The sequence below is a fragment of the Electrona antarctica genome (genome assembly GCF_951216825.1).
Source record: "Electrona antarctica genome assembly, chromosome: 7".
NCBI classification, from domain to species: Eukaryota; Metazoa; Chordata; class Actinopteri; order Myctophiformes; family Myctophidae; genus Electrona; species Electrona antarctica.
The window spans coordinates 50,351,124-50,367,456 of NC_136812.1; positions in this window are offsets into that span (position 1 = coordinate 50,351,124).

Consider the following 16,333-nt stretch of genomic DNA (forward strand, 5'->3'; position numbering starts at 1 on the left):
CAAAATAATTATGTCATATATGGGGGCCTCATATTTGGTCTTGAAACAGGCCTCCAGATTCCTAAGGCCGCCCCTGAGCGCATGGCTGAGGGGGGCTGGAGCACCCTCGCCGCCCAGGCACAGCCCCCCCTCAGACAGGAGGGGGAAAATAATAATGATTTGAATCAAAACAGATTTCTGTTAATGGACTAATAAATATGCTGTATCACAGTATCGGCTGTGTCAGTTTGCTCATGCGTGTGGAGAGGGAAAGTAAAAGCCACTTTTCTGCGTGAAAATGCGCGTGCACGCGCATTTTACGGCACGCGCTAATGCGCGCAGCCGCGCACCCCCTACTAAGCATTCAGCACCTCTTACTGTAAACATCTTCCCGCGGCCATGAGCGTGGCAACTAGCTGAAGCCCCACGGGCCAGCTGAGGGAAGCGGTCTGAGAACCCGCAGAGACAAACAAGACTCCTGACAAGGGAGCCTGCAGTCAATCAGCCCACTGATGAGTGGGAGGAGGATGGGCCATATATGGGCAGAGTGGGAGACAATTTGCCCATCCTGCTACACTTATATGAGACGATTTTAAGAGACCCAATGTTATTCTCCATAGAGAAATCACTTCTGATTGCAGTCTCATCAGTAATCAGTTTGAAAGGCATCAATATATAAAAAAACAAAAACAACACCTGACCATTTTGCACACAAACCTGCTGCCAAGCCAATCAAACGATGCTATGGGAAAACGATCGACCAACGTTCATTATTCGGGACATTACTTAAAATGTATGAACAGAAACTATATCTTTTTTTGTAATCTTTACCTGATGATATAATAATACCTGAATGTTTGTATTTGTTGATCCATTGCAATTAACAATTTCAAACAACTTTTGTTTCCTTTACATATTCCAGAAAGTATATAATAGCATACACAATTTGTAGAACAAATGATTAAAGGTCCTAATTTTGTGCGCCTGGAATCCAAAGAAGCATACTCCCAGTGCAGTAGGAGTTGCAGCATTTAGTCCCGTCAATAAAGATAAGTGACGTCTAATTACATGTATCGACACATCGATCAATGCCTTAAATAGGTGAGATCACTGTAAATTGCAAGGTGGTTATTAGCTGAGTGGTGAGCTGCATTGCAATTAAGCACAATTATGTGCAAATGTCACAAGGCTGCTGTCTGATTGTGTAATGTCATTCTGGTCTGCAAATGTCCACTAGAGGGTGCTGAAACAGCCAAAACAACTTGTGGCTGGAAAAACGGCCTTAGATTGATTGATTGAATACAAAAATCACACCTGTGTGAAGTGAGTGGTGCAACTTTACCGTGTGGGGGTCCACATCCAGACCCCCAGAAACCGTCGAGAAATGATCTGCTACTTTCTGCTACTTTCACTATTTTGAATTTGAATCATGAAAAGTAATGAACAGTTTTGGACACATGAGGTTTCCACCTGACAGAGACGCTTATAGGCATAGGCCTCTATATGGGTTCTTATTATTATTTCCTTTCGATACAGAGACAGTCATGGTTCAGGAGAAAGAGGAGAAAAACTGGATTTTTTTTTTTTTTTATCCAAAATGAGTGTAGGCAGGTGTGAATTAGAATCCTAATGCGCATCAAAGAACCGCATTATACTCCGCCAAAAAACGGGGGTTTCGCTTCGCTTCCAATCACACTTGATTTCGATTCGGTGCAGGTGTGAATGCAATCTGCAGTAAATAAAGGAAATTAAGCAAACAAGAGTACACAGTTGGAGACGGAGAAGACATTTTACGCAGCGCAAAGATGTCCCATTACCGTGGATAGACGTGGTCGAATGAGGAGACTGCAAGCCCTGATCGAAATATGAGGACGAGTACATTAATCAATTGCTTAAGGAAACACATGAAAACACTGCAGTGTAGCCTACAGAATATTCTGTCTGTCTGTCTGTGCGTAAACATAGAGTGCTGTCACTGTGTGGGGAGTAGGGACATTCTTCATCTTGACATTTTGCGGTGCTGTCTGTGCTCAGTGCGCTCAGCGCTGTGCCTCCATGCCCAAAAGAACAGTCGTGCGTACAGGGAGAGAGAGAGAGAGAAGAGAGAGGGAGAGGGAGAGGGAGAGGGAGAGAGAGGTCCAGTCCCCGACGGCACGACACCATATATTTAACACCATATATTTCACTGTGTAGGCTAGTTTATGAATTGAACACATTGATGTCCCTGTTGCGTTTCCAATTGCTGCGGATGACAGCGCAGTGTGAAGGAAAACCACCTTCACACTGCCGCCCATTCGCATCGAGTCTACCGAAGTATTAGGTGTGAAGGCGACCCACCAGTCCAAGCTATAGGTCGCATCCTACTATAAATAGTCCAATAAATGCCAGAGGTTGGAAAAAATTGGATTATTTTGTTTTTCAACTGATTCTGACAGGACAATAGCTACTAGCTAGGATAAAAAAATCTACCCTAATCTGCTCACTGCTAGTACCCTAAATTTGCCTTAATCCAAGATGGCCCTATTGATAACCTATTATAAGGTAATATTTTCTAAATTTCATTATGCTTTAAGTAGCATGTGACGTGTCAAACTAGGGGGTTTTCATGATTCTGAATCCATTCCAAGCATTAGTTTTGCATGAAAAACACCCCTTGGGCTAAAAACGGCACAAATGTGGTGAGGTCAGCACATTTTAGTGACATTTGGCTATGGCCAAATTTAGTCCAAGGAGTGTTTTTCATGGGGGGGGGGCAGTACGCACCCCGCGTACTGCCATATACGCGTGGTTTGGTCTCTCTATCCTTTTATTACTCTATGGGTTGAACACAATCACGACACATTGCATTCGTTATACACGCATGTTGCTTTTTTCATAACCTTGATGTTGCTTTCAGACTATACGGTAGGCTAGGCCTATAGGCTGATTGCAGAGGGCACCTCTACTCTGTTCACCGTGGTGGTCTAGCTATAGCTACGAATACGAATAACCTTTTTTTTTAAGAGATTATTCATGATCCATGATTGATGATTGTCACCGTATTTTCAAAAGCTGCAACACCATCTATACGGGAATAAGATGGTGTTAAACCATTTTGACCTGGGAACGATTCTACAAATGTCTGTCAGTGGTTCTCAAACATTTTCATGTCAAGGACCCCCAAAAATATGTGTAATTGGCCTCCGACCCCCATCTGAAAATATGTTTTTCCAGGGACCCCGCCCTCCCCCCAGAAGCAAATATTTGAGTTAAAAACTGTTCGCTCTGGAAGAATATATTCAAACATTTGGGCCACATTTTCAAGTTTTTTCAAAAATAGCAGACCTACAAGCTCGTAGCACGCCACTCTGTGGCGCGCTATGAGCTTGTAGATCTGCTATTTTTCAATAGCTAAAGCAGAACATAATGCTAACATCAAAAGGGGTTCCCGCCCAAAATGGGTTAAGCCAACATGTGTCTGCTGAACACAATTTACCTCATCTAGTCGGAAAACGTACTGCATATACAGGTAGCCTCAAAGCTCAGCTACAAATGGATGGAGATGGCATGTGATGGACAAGCTACTCGTCTGTTGTTGTTTTTTTTGTATGCTGATCTGCGACTGAAATTTTAGCGATGTGCCTGATGTCAAGGAAAGCTACGTCATTTTGAAAGTATAGTGAATCTATAACCACAAGTTAATGGTACTCGGAAATTAAAGCTAGACAAACTGAGAGTAATAATTTGGTTTATCGTCGTCGTCAATAGAGGGTATGCGCGTGACATCATCATCATACCAGGAAGTTATGCGGAAAAGCCTACTGAGTGGCAAAAAACAACTTTCTGGACTTGACAGCCCATACATCCAAACAGAAAAGTCATATTTGATTGCATTAAATCACTTTAATCAACATTAAACTCACTTTGTCACTCGATTTGCCACTCGATCTGCCATTCACTTTATGCATGTGCATGCCCTCTATACTTTCTGAAACGTCTATGGGAACAATTAATGGAAATTCTCTTCTGGGCCGCTCGTCAGGGGCGGGACTGCGACGCTCTATACAACGCGCTTTACAATGTGCATTACACTCATTCATGCACCCAGGCCCTTCCTACAGGCCGATTAAGCAGCCGCTTTTACTCTGTCCCAACTCTGTCTGCCCAGTGTTCCCCCAGTGCCTCCCAAGTACCTCCCCAATGTCTGCCCAGGGCCTCCCTATAGAGCGTCATAGTCCCGCCTCCTACCCTGGACCAGGAAAATGATTCTCCGTTAATTTTCCTCATAGACATTTCTTAAAGTATTTATTTAAAGACGGTTACGCCGCGGACAAAGCCAACTCGAGTCGTGACAACTCATGACAACACAAACAATATTTTGGACCAAACAAATAATTAGAAGAAAAAAACGGCAGGTTACAACACTTTTTTTTGTAGTTTTTCTTCTTTCTAATTATTTGTTTGGTCCAAAATATTGTTTGTGTTGTCATGAGTTGTCACGACTCGAGTTGGCTTTGTCCGCGGCGTAACCGTCTTTAAATAAATACTTTAAGAAATGTCTATGAGGAAAATTAACGGAGAATCATTTCCTGGTCCAGGGTAGGAGGCGGGACTGCGACGCTCTATAGTGACTCCCCAGTGCCTCCCCTCCCCCAGTGCCTCCACAGTGCCTCCCCAGTGTCTCCCCAGTGCCCAGTGCCTCCCCAGTGTCCCCACAGTGCCTCCCCAGTGTCCCCCCAGTGCCTCCACAGTACCTCCCCAGTGTCCCCCCAGTGCCTCCCCAATTCTTCCAAAAATCCTGCTTAGGGCGCCAGATTGCTCAGGACCGGCCCTGCATGCACCCGACAGCGGAGGAACCCAGGCAAGGCACCAAGCTGCAGCTTATCAGGAGTAATTAGGGGTTCAGTGTCTTCCACATGGACACTTTTATACACTAAGTAGGCCCATTAGGGAGCCCGGGATTAACCCATTTAGGCCTGACGTCGAAATGTCTTCTAAATGGTGACAGTTTTCTGAAAACCCTCATGTTTCTGTATCAGTGGTGCTCAATATTTCATGTCAAGGACCCCAAACATGATATGTAATTGGCCACCGACCCCCCCATCTGAAAATATGTTGTTCCAGGAACCTCTCATGCAGAAGCAAAGATTTAAAGAGTTAAAAACGTTCACTCTGAAAGAATATACATTCAAAGATTTGAGGCACATTTTCAAGTTTTTTTCAAAAATAGCAGATCTACAAGCTCGTAGTGCGCCACTCGGTGGCGCGCTATGAGCTTGTAGATCTGCTATTTTTCAATAGCTAAAGCATAACAAACACCAAAAGGGGTTCCCACCCAAAAGGGATTAAGGTCAGACTCAATATAACGATCAATAATGGATGGGTGGAGTTTAATGAGACGTGCAGGAATTATCAGTAGGCTATACCCCAGAGAGACGATAACGTTTTGGGTGGAAAAAGGTCAACACACTTACTAATTCATATCTAAGGTGGAAATGAAAATGGCATATATTATCTTTTACATTTTTATCCCTCGATTTTGTAACCCATTTTTTTCACCCCTGTGCCAATTATCTAATGTGATCCTGGGCTCTCTACACACCCTCCGCCAACCTAGTCCCCATATATGGGGGACATGGGGAGAGCAACGGACTTGAACTCATGCTTCCTTCCTGCCTGAGTGTCCAAGTTGCTCCTTTACACATGACAGGGGGGAGTTTCCCTGGTTGGACGTAGCGCATGGAAGGAACACGTTATTCCAACCAGTTCCTTTCCCCTCCATCAGGCGCCCCGGCTGGCCAGGGGGAGGAAGTTTGTTTGGCATATATTATCTTGACGCTAGCCGCTGTAGATTTTCGTCTGACACAAACAAACCTATTGACAATGAATGGAGAATTTACATCATGTGTGGACGAGCAAATTGTCTATTTTTGTCCTACACAAAGATTACATTTCCATTGACAACGAATGGATGATGCATGATGATATAGGGGGCGGCAGTGACTCAGGGGTATAGTGACCGGATAGCAACCACAAGGTTCCCAGTTCGAACCCGGGCTCCCCGGGGGTCGTCTCTACAGATTGGATTTTGTGCCCCTCCAGTCCAGATTGGCCAGTAGTACCCTACCCTACAAATATTGTAATGTTTTACAAATGATAAATCTATAAACTATCCATGATTATTGTAAATATATACATGTTCAAATTAATTGAATAGTTAATAGAAATACAAGGTAATATATGCATGCAGAAGACATTATAATGCTCTTTATTTGTTTGTAGTTGGTGCTGCTGCATAATTTGTCAAGCATCACTTTGTTAATAGGCAACTATTTTGTTATACATAGGGGGGGGGGGGGGGGGGGGGGGGGGGGGGGGGTTGGTTGAAAAATGAAGTGCCCCTTTGGAAAAAAGTATGCCCCCCTGCTGATTAGCGTTTGTCCCCACACGTCTCAATATTTGCCATTGACAATGAAAGGAGAAATTAGGTCAAATGTCCGCCAAATATGACGTAAATTTGAAAAAAAACACAAACATGCCATTGACAATGAAGGGACAATTTACGTCATATATAGATGAGCAAATCGGCTATCGGCAGTTGTTCACGAGATGATGCATGATGATGTATAATGATACGAGCGCCCCTCACTTCACACGGGTGTGATTGTATTGTTTTTATCTACATTTTGCAAAATAATGACAGTATCTGATTAGTTTAGTTTTTTTGCTATTCCTGATAAAACAAAGTATAGAGCTTAAGTGGTTATATTAACCCATTTTGACCTGAGATCAGATTCTAAAAATGTCTTTATACATCCTGACAGTTTTCTGAAAAAGCTATGTTTCTATGTCAGTCGTTCTTCTATTTTTCAAAAATAGCAGACCTACAAGCTCATAGCGCGCCACCGAGTGGCGCGCTATGAGCTTGTAGATCTGCTATTTTTCAATAGCTAAAGCATAACATAATGCTAACACCAAAAGGGGTTCCCGCCCACTGCGCCCAGAATGGGTTAAAAGTGATGGTGCCATGGTGGAACTTGCCACATGCTCCTGGTGTGTTGCAAGTATACCAGGGTTCAAATCCCACTCCCAGTGTCTCACGTCTCACTTGTTATTTCTCTTCCCTATAGGTTGTGTGGGATCTCAGTAGGAAAACCCCAACATAGCGAGTGCGTTGCCCTGGGAACCAACGACGCTGACAGAGCGCGCTTGAACGTGAGACACGCCCTCGGGAAAAGTGATAGGTGAAGTTTACGTGCCGAACTTCATACTCCACCAGTCAGAGATGATGCCGCCGCCGCCGCGCCCGTCTGTAATCAGCGCCAGCCGCGCCTCATTGACAAGGTAGTATAAAAAGGCTCACTCAGAGTTTGCATGTTCTCCCCGTGTCCCCTAGGGTAGGTACCCTCACAAAAAACATGCAGTAATCCTGGTCTCTAAACTGCCTCCCCCTGGCCAGCCGGGGCGCCTGATGGAGTGGAAAGGAACTGGTTGGAATAACGTGTTCCTTCCACGCGCTACGTCCAACCAGGGAAACTCCCCCCTGTCAGGTGTAAAGGAGCAACTTGGACACTCAGGCATGAAGGAAGCATGAGTTCAAGTCCGTTGCTCTCCCCATGTCCCCCATATAGAGTATGGGGACTAGGTTGGTGGAGGGTGTGTAGAGCCCAGGATCACATTAGATAATTGACACAGGGGTGAAAAATGGGTTACAAAATCGTGGGATAAAAATAATTAAAAAAAATAAAGGCTCACTCACTCTGTGTGTGGCGACAGCTGGTTCACCACGGTCTGACAGAGGCACGCATCGCCATATCGCATCGGGTGATAAGGACTCCTATTCTCCCCAACGCACGCACCCTTATACTCACACGTTGAGAAACACACATCCTCACCACTACTCTTGTTTGTCAGGCTTATATCACTGGAGCGGGCCACGGAGAGGCCAGGTTGAGGAAACGCGGACGAGGAACTGCCGTTTTCCCTGACTCCCCGCTGCGCTGAAAGAGAGAGACAGCCGGGACCCTCGCGCCTCGCCGGAGGCTTACTTGTCACCGCCACCGCTGTCCGCCACCGAACCTAGGAGAAAAGACAGGCTGTTATTAGTAACATTATTCTCACCGCCAGAGTGGTCCCGGACAGGCGTCAGTTGGCTCACCAGGGAGACTCTTTCACACGTATCAAACACCAATCAAACAAACGTTTGGTCATTTTGTTCGTTTTTTTAGGCCACCACAATGCTTTTCCAATGGGAGTCACATGGTTTGACCAAACATTTTTTTGGGGGGGGGCAGAACACCACCAGCAATCGGCAATCAAACACAAATGTTTGGTCAAACCATGTGACTCCCATTGGAAAAGCATTGTGATGGCCTAAAAAAACGACCAAAACATTTGCTTGATCGGTGTTTGATACGTGTGAATGAGGCTCATGACTGTTTATGTTGAACAAAGACTAACCAACCTCTCTCACCTGCAGACACGCCACCTGAAGGAACATTTTCCATTTTCCCTTGGCCTGCATTTAAGTTTGTGACAAAACCAATAAAAGAGACTCATGCGCGTCTCAATCGTGAACCTTGCTGCCTGTTTCCCCGACTGGTTGATTGTGTCAGACCTTCACAGTTTCCTGGCTCTCTACACTCTCCAATGTAATAAAGCAATGCAATTGCAAATTGAAAAAAGCAATCACATAGAATATTTTTTTTCCAGTATTCAGTGTGGTCAATGGACCAACCGAAGCATTCACCCTCCCCAAGGATGGTGAATCTTGCGCTATTGTCCATATTAGAACTCCGTGCGTCATTTTATCTACAAATGCCGGATACGTAATCGAATGTGAGTTGGCGTCAGACAATTTCCCTGCGGCCTTGTTGGTTCTAAGCTTTAACCGGCTTAGCTCGTGCCTCACAATGACGTGCAGACTCATAGGAGAAGTGGATCTTTGAGTCCTATACAAAGTTGAACTCTGTCTATTACTCCCACTGGCTGGCATGTGGGAGAACGGGCGAGATTGAATAAAAGCATGGTCAGACGCAGATATGATATTCTCTGGCATGAATAGTGCTCACAGTTTTGAGTGGTTTCATTCCTGCCGGTGACGCTGTGGGCGCTGGAAGTGTGTTCTCTCCTCCGCGTCATCAGTGCCCATACCTTATAGGTGGGGTTGGAGAAAGGGCCTTAATGTGTGGAGTTTGCATGTTTTCCCTGTGTCCCCTAGTGTATAGGTACCCTCACAAAAAAATCACACCTGTGTGAAGTGAGGGGCGCTAATATATTAAAGTCTAACTCATGTTGATTAGGTGATGTAATGGTGATATAAAACAAACGGTGCCAATACAAACAGTAAACGCCATTAACAATAAAGAGACAAAAACATGCAGTAATCCTGGTCTCTATACTGCCTCCCCCTGGTCAGCCGGGGCGCCTGATGGAGGGGAAAGGAACTGTTTGGAATAACGTCACGTCACATACCGGGGAAACTCCCCCCTGTCAGGTGATAAGAAGCGGCCTACTCACTCCTCATGGATTGAAGGAAGCATAAGCTCCGTCCGGGGCTCTCCCCAGGTTGGCAAAGGAAGGGTAGTGCCCAGGATTACAATTTAGGCATTAGCACTGGGTGGAAACAGAGAGACAGAGAGACAGAGAGACAGAGAGAGAGAGAGAGAGAGAGAGAGAGAGAATCTTAATTCATTATTTATCTGTCATTAATTCATTAGCCTGCCCTTGGGACCGAAGGCGCTTTGTTTAAAAATAAGGTGCTCTTATCATCGTACATCATAATCCATCATCTCATACTGGCCAATCAGAATGCCTGTTGCCTGTGATTGGTTAGCTGATTTGCTCGTTTACATATGACGTAAATTTTCCCTTCAATGTCAATGGCGTTTAATGTTTTGATGTTTAATTTACGTCATATTTAGCGGACATTTGAACTTTCTCCGTTCATTGTCAATGGCAAATCTTGAGACGTGTGGGGACAAAAGCTGTTCATAGAAGGGGCTAGCGCCCCTCAAAAAAGAAAAAAAAAGAAGCCTGGGAGAGCCGAGCAGGAAAAGTGGCATATAGTGAACCTTGTATTCGCTAGCCAATAAGAGTGCAAAGAGGCGTCACTCCGAATTAGATTACGTCAGTGTTAATTAATCACGTTTGGATCACGTGACATTTGGGTGTACTATTCTTCAGTGATCGTGGGATAGACAGACAGACAGACAGACAGACAGACAGACAGACAGACAGACAGACAGACAGACAGACAGACAGACAGACAGACAGACAGACAGACAGACAGACAGACAGACAGACAGACAGACGCTTGAGTTATGCCTGTTCAAAGTGCCCTTCATCGCTACTTGCAGCTAACTAAAATAAGGGAAGAACTTAAACTAACAACTATACTCTACTACTCCATCCTATAAGACGAGGTCTCACACAGTCTCAGTCACTATACACAGAGGCGTATCTACAATAAGGCGAGGACAGGCGTCCGTCTGTCCAAATCCAATTTCTGCCTGGCCAAATTCCGCCAAAATCCATACAAGAGAGTACAAAAAAACAGGACCTGAGAACTATTAGTGGACAGCTTATTGGCCGTTGCGGTCAATCACCCATTGGAATGTAAATGCGTGCCTTTCAGCCTTTGTATCCTAGTACTCGTCTGGCAGGTACTGTATATCTCTTTGAAAACCTTTAGTGCTACGATTTTTTCTGCTACGATTCCTGGAAACGCCACTGACTATATCTAAAAACATTAACCAAAAGCAACCAAGGGAATTACAGAAGATAAACAAACTTCGTCCTCACCATTATGCCAGGCTTGATGCTGAGAATATGAAGAGAAAAGCCAAGCGCCACAGAACGTACACCAAAGCTAAGAGGCAAACCAAACAAATTCAATTAATTTGTCAAAAGCCCACTACAGTATGTGTCCGGAAACCAGAACATAGACATGTCCTCCTTGTCTCTCAACCGTAAACACAGCTACACACCACAAGGAGGCCGGTACTCACCAACCAAGTGTTCTCCTTCCTTGCCAAAACGAGTCCTTTGTGCGGGAGAGGACAAGTACGTGCGATCCTTGCCAAAACCAAGCCAACATCACAGGAGACACTTCAAAAAAAGGAGTTCAGACAAAAAACCTTGAACTTCAAGTATTTCTTACGAATTACCATGACGGGCCATTTTTCACAAACCTTTCAGATCCCTGAATCCTGGCACATGCTTAACTCGCCAGTCTGGCTTTAATGAACGAGTACATAACAGTGCTCCAGACCAAGAAGAGTTTTGTAATGATGTTTTGGGGATTTTCTACCTTTTATGTAGATCAGGGGTGCCCAAAAGGTAAATCGCGATCTACCAGTAGATCACAAAGGCTGTGCAGGTAGATCATATGACATGCCCCTAATGAATATTTAATTTAAATCTGCCACTTGAATTAAAATTACTTGATTGATTGACATAAAAAGGGCCTTTCAGCTCAAACCCACAATGCAATCGTATAGTTTCAAGAGTGTTGCTGTGCACAAACGTCGGTAGCATTACAAATTAAATACAAAAAACACTACCTATTCCATGACATTATTTAGACTATTTTCAGCAATGGTATGTATTCGGTGGGTAGATCTTGTTGAGCTGGTCATTTTTAAAGTAGCTCTCAAGTCAAAAAAGCGTGGGCTACATCAGGGACTGGTGTATAGATACATTCAGTACAGTGATAGAGTGACAGGAATCAGAGACAGAGAGTGACAACCCAGCAAAGGTCATCAGACTTCGGAATCAAACCCGTAACTAGCTGTCAGGCGACATAGGGTTCTCAAACTGCTCCAAAAACACATCACTATTAACACCATGGAGGCCCGGGCGGAGATCTCCGTCAAGTTCAAGGTCATGGTCAAGTGCCCAAGCCGGAGATTGATAAATAGGACGGAGATGAATGACCGATCGCATCGCTCTAGAGCCTAGGAGCACTTGTTGCCCAATCCGATGACGTGTCAAACAGTGACACGTCATCGAAAATGTTCCCTGCCTGTTTAGCTGATGAAAACGAAAATCGTAAAACGTTCATAACTCCCGATCTAAATCATCCCGTCTAATTCTGAAAAAAGATCCTGTGTTTGACGTCCTTCCGCGGTCCAGTCGCTAGTCGCGATAGATTTATTCTTACCTCCCGTTGTTGTCGATCGACTCTAGAGTGGTGTGGCTATCCGGGCGCTATAAATGATGGGCACATGGATTAAATGGATTAAATAGGTCCGGGCAAGCAAGGTGTTAACAGAAAACACAAAATGCATTTTCAGGTCAGTAGAGAGAACCCCACGAAGATCATTGCTTCAGCTTCAATGTTATAATGTTCCAGGCAGTTACAATATTATATATCTGCTCATTGATTTTGTTTCAGCACTTCCAATTTCGCCTGGCTACAGTAAGCAAGACTAGCTTCGGCGTGATTATAAAGCATGAGTCTTCAACAGGTGGTCCTGACTCCTGACCGGAACCCCTAGGGGTCCTCAGAGTTACAACTGGGGGCAGAAAATAAAATTAGTTGTATGAACCCATCATCCTTATTCTGAGTGGAACGTGAGCTGAAAATGGCATGTACATAACCAAGTACAGAACCAAACTAATGAGGGTTTATCACCCACACATGTCACTAAAAGCTAAACTTCAGGCTCTCAAAACAAACTGATAAAACTAACCCTAGGACAGCATCCTTGCCAGGCTGAGTCCTGGGATGACAGCAACACAACACCTCCTCGGTATGTGACTGTAATCCCACAACGCTGCTCAAGGACTGTCATTCATCCAACATTCAGTTTACACATACTGTAACGCCTGACTGAGTACTGCTGCAGATCATTGATAGGCTCTTTGAATGTGTTTTTCTCATAGCCTGTATCTGCTTAAAGGACCACTTCACCACTTTTCAACCTATCTTCATATACTGTAATAGGTCCTCACTAATAATCATGATAAAATGGCACGATTCTTTTCTACTCAGTCTGTGTTTCATAGGAGGGCTGTGGGCAGTTTAGAAACCGTCTTCCAGTGACATCATCATTAGGCAGATCTTTTTTTAAACAAGATTTTTTTTACAAAAGATTTTAGATTTTCATTATCGTGAGAACGATGGCTTCCATTTTTGCATTGCAACTTTTCAGGACTAGAAAGCCTGCAGTTTCTATTAGCTTGTATTCCCCATCGATGGTCACTGGAAGACGGTTTCTAAACTGCCCACAGCCCTCAGACAGAGTAGAAAAAAATTGCGCCATTTTTTCATGATTATTAGTGAGGACCTATTATATGAAGATACAAGTCTGTAAATCTGAGTGTGCAAATGGATCTCAATCAATCAATCAATCAATAAATCAATCAATCAATCAATCAATCAATCAATCAATCAATCAATGTGTTAAAAAAATTGCATTTACAGAACAATGACAATAGTGAAGCTCTATGAAGCCATCTACACTATGAAATCCATGAAAATACACAAAAAACAGTAAACACAATTCTATACATTATGTAGTGGGGAACCTTTCTTCATCTCTCTCTCAGCTAAGGGGTCATTGACCTTAAAAACAAAACAGTTGAAGACGCCTGCTAAGTTTCCTCTCAGATGCAGCCGAGGAAAGAGACACGCATGTTGTGAAAATGAGCATAAACGCTACTGTAACTCTTTACACGCACACACACACACACACACACACACACACACACACACACACACACACACACACACACACACACACACACACACACACACACACACACACACACACACACACACACACACACACACACACACACGCGCACACACACACGCACACACACACGCACACACACAGTGCACGTGATGAAGCATGGATGCTTCATCACTTCACCACTTTCCTAATTGGTCCCCTTGGTGCAGTCAGTCGTGCCTGTGAAAACACTACACAGGCCTGCATGGCCCCCATAGTACCACTGCAACATGTATCAAACCTCCTCACCGAATTCCCCGCCCACCCCATCTAATCCTCCTCTATGACGTGTGCATCCATAGCATATATCTGCTGTTGGGAGGAAACCTCATAACTCCAAAATGTTCATTTTTCAGGAAATTAAAAATATACATTTTTCAGGAAATAAAAAAAACCTTATCTTTTTTAAACAAAGCAATAGAGCCTCATCAAAGTTGGTGTTGTAACTTTATATATTGTCACTTACTTCCATGAGAGGGGGAAATACAACTGCTTAGAGAGGCAAAAAGGGATAAAATAAAAGAAATAAAAGAAACTTCGATAAGTCTTTAACTCCCACGCCTCTGTGTGTGTGTCACTGGACTCGGGCCATGACTCACTGCCCCCAATTACAATTTAGCAGACGCTCTTAATCCAGAGCGATTTTTTTAAGCAAGAACAAAAAGCAGTGAGGCTGCACTGATTGTAATGGGAAGTGCATTCCATAGTTTTGGAGCCAGAATTCAAGGGAGAAGAGTTTGTGACGTGTGGAGCCCGCCCCAAGCCCTGGTGGTGCATGTACTGTAGGAGTTCAACACTAAAAGACCACACTGAAATTGAATGATGATTCTAAAATACGTTTTTGCTATAGTATAGTATATACTATAGCTATATATAACTATATTTCTTTGCCAGCCATGCAGTTTTTCCAGTTACTGTTAACATCCTACACTGGAAACGCACAAAACCAAATATTATGTGAGTGTATAGAGCGTCGCAGTCCCGCCCCCTACCAGGGCCCAGGAAATGATTCTCCGTTCATTTTCCTCATAGACATTTCAGAAAGTATTTATTTAAAGACGTTTACGCCGCGGACAAAGCCAACTCGAGTCGTGACAAATCATGACAACAAACACAATTTTTTGGGCCGAACAAATAATTAGAAAGAAGAAAAAAACGGCAGGTTACAACACTTTTTTTGTTGTTTTTCTTCTTTGTAATTATTTGTTTGGTCCAAAATATTGTTTGTGTTGTCATGAGTTGTCACGACTCGAGTTGGCTTTGTCCGTGGCGTAACCGTCTTTAAATAAATACTTTTTGAAATGTCTATGGGAAAAATGCATTGGGATTCATTTCCTGGGCCATGGTAGGAGGCGGGACTGCGACGCTTGCTGTCAGGGCAGAAACCTCCTATCTCCAACGCCCGACTTGATCATAATTACAAGTGCTCATTTTCAGCAACGCCCTGCACATAGAAACACACAGACACACACACACATTAAAACCTGGGAGCTGATCAGTACAACCACAGTCTTATATACTGTTGGCCACCACGGCCCCCCCTCGCCGTGCTTGTTTTTGCTGAGTGTGGAATACAACTGCCTAGAGAGGCAAGGGATATAAAATAAATAAACTTTTAATGGCACAAACTTTTAATTAGTGAACTCTCTCGCCTCTGTGTGTGTCACTGGACCATGTCTCGGTAGCCTCGCGTTGCGATACTACTATACCACTGCGCGCTGGGCCTCGGGGCATATGTATATATGCAATAGGGGCTTATATGCTATATATATATATATATATATATTTTTTTTTTCCACCCAGGGTAGTAGCTGAGCACAATTAATTAAGTGCTCATTTTCAGCAACACCCTGCACGTAGAAACACACGGACACATTACAACCTGGGAGCTGACCAGTACAACCCTCAGTCTTATACTGTTGGCCACTAAGCAGCTCCACTGGAGCAGTGCCTTGCTCAAGGGCACTTCAGCGGTGTTGGGTGAGTGATGACCAATCACTTCCCGACCCCAGATTTTTCCTGCCCGTCCGGGGAATCAAACCGGCAACCTTTCGGCAACAAGGGCGCTATCCTCTAACCCTTAGGCCCACCGCTGCCTCCATAGACATACATATACTACGGCGTCACACAAAAGCATCAAAGGTATAGCAGATCTCCAAGCTCTAAACGCGTTTTGAATTTGAATCCTGAAAAGTAACCGTTTTGGACATATCAGGTTTCCACCCGACAGAGACGATATTATAGTGTGTGTGAGAGCGCCTGTGTACTAGTCAGTACTACACAAGTACAGTTTGTTTGTTTATTCATCAAGTGCTTTGTGGAATGTACACTTGTTTGTACAATGATTGTACATGTGTACACTTCATGAGCCTGATACGTCGCCCCTTTTTACAACCTATATCTTCATAGTGCAGGGGTTCTAAATTGATTATGAACCAGGGACCACCACCCAGACTGAGAATCAACCTGGGGGACCACTGTTGTGTTGGGAGGGGGGGATATGGGTGTGGGGGAAGCGTGAAATTAAATAATGACTGTTAACCTTCTGTGGCAGGGGGCGTGATCCGTGATCTAGGTGCTGTGAGTGGGGTGACAGGTCTGGCTCTGCCAGCTCACAGGCGCACCTGCAGCACATT